General features: G+C 41.3%; 1 protein-coding gene across 1 annotated transcript in view; it reads right to left on the reverse strand.

The window, feature by feature from the left end:
* LOC104982689 (zinc finger protein 280B-like) overlaps positions 1-1,693 on the reverse strand; it is a gene marked incomplete at its 3' end in the record, with an annotated part of 57,631 nt that overhangs the window by 55,108 nt on the left and 830 nt on the right.

Consider the following 1,693-nt stretch of genomic DNA (forward strand, 5'->3'; position numbering starts at 1 on the left):
AGGTACCATTTCACACCAGTCAGAATGGCTGCGATCCAAAAGTCTACAAATAATAAATGCTGGAGAGGGTGTGGAGAAAAGGGAACCCTCTTACACTGTTGGTGGGAATGCAAACTAGTACAGCCACTATGGAGAACAGTGTGGAGATTCCTTAAAAAACTGGAAATAGAACTGCCTTATGATCCAGCAATCCCACTGCTGGGCATACACACTGAGGAAACCAGAAGGGAAAGAGACACGTGTACCGTGTACCCCAATGTTCATCGCAGCACTGTTTATAATAGCCAGGACATGGAAGCAACCTAGATGTCCACCAGCAGATGAATCGATAAGAAAGCTATTGTACATATACACAATGGAGTATTACTCAGCCATTAAAAAGAATACATTTGAATCAGTTCTAATGAGGTGGATGAAACTGGAGCCTATTATACAGAGTGAAGTAAGCCAGAAGGAAAAACATAAATACAGTATACTAACGCATATATATGGAATTTAGAAAGATGGTAACAATAACCCGGTGTACGAGACAGCAAAAGAGACACTGATGTATAGAACAGTCTTATGGACTCTGTGGGAGAGGGAGAGGGTGGAAAGATTTGGGAGAATGACATTGAAACATGTAAAATATCATGTAAGAAATGAGTTGCCAGTCCAGGTTCGATGCACGATACTGGATGCTTGGGGCTGGTGCACTGGGACGACCCAGAGGGATGGTATGGGGAGGGAGGAGGGAGGAAGGTTCAGGATGGGGAACACATGTATGCCTGTGGCGGATTCATTTTGATATTTGGCAAAACTAATACAATTATGTAAAGTTTAAAAATAAAATAAAATTTAAAAAAATATAGAGATATCAATAGGAAAACAGAAATCTCATGAAAGAACTCAATTCACTATTAATTATCTTTTATTTGAAGGCACAGAAACTGACTCAAGTTAATTCTAAGAAGCAAAGACCTGCTGTTATTATCTGTTCTCAGTCTTTTGTGTGTGTGTGTGTATGTGTGTGTGTATGTGAAAATCTAGGAAATCTAGGCTGGAGAGGGAAGAAGAGGGTAGAGACTTAAAGTCCCTTTAAGGAGGAGGAGGAAAGGGAGGGCATTGGAAATTACGTTGTGTGATTTGAACAGCATGAAGCGTGAAGCTCAAATAAGGGATGGAGCAAGCCATGCAGGAGTAGGGGAAGAGCATTTCCAGAAGAAGAGCAGTTGCAAAGTTTTTGGATTGGGAAGAAATGGAATTTGCTTGAGGAAAAGCAAGTCCAGTGTTGCCAAAAACAGTGCACCAGTGAGGAAAAATAGTAGAGCAGAATGACAAAGAATGGAAGAGAGGAGGTAATCAGGGTCCATATTACTGGAACCTTTTTCAGTTCAGTTCAGTTCAGTTGCTCAGTCGTGTCCGACTCTTTGTGACCCCATGAATTGCAGCACACCATGTCTCCATGTCCATCACCAACTCCCAGAGTTCACCCAAAAACTCATGTCTATCGAGTAGGTGATGCCATCCAGCCATCTCATCCTCTGTTGTCCCCTTCTCCTCCTGCCCCCAATCCCTCCCAGCAGTAGTTGGCAATAAATAACAACTTGTACTCTTTAGGAGCATACTTCAGAGCAAACAACAGTAACAATGTTGATAACACTAAGGAAAAATAAAAACACATAACTAAACCATTGCATATTTTTACTATAGA

Source organism: Bison bison, unplaced genomic scaffold (assembly GCF_000754665.1).
Source record: "Bison bison bison isolate TAMUID 2011002044 unplaced genomic scaffold, Bison_UMD1.0 scf7180017864537, whole genome shotgun sequence".
NCBI classification, from domain to species: Eukaryota; Metazoa; Chordata; class Mammalia; order Artiodactyla; family Bovidae; genus Bison; species Bison bison.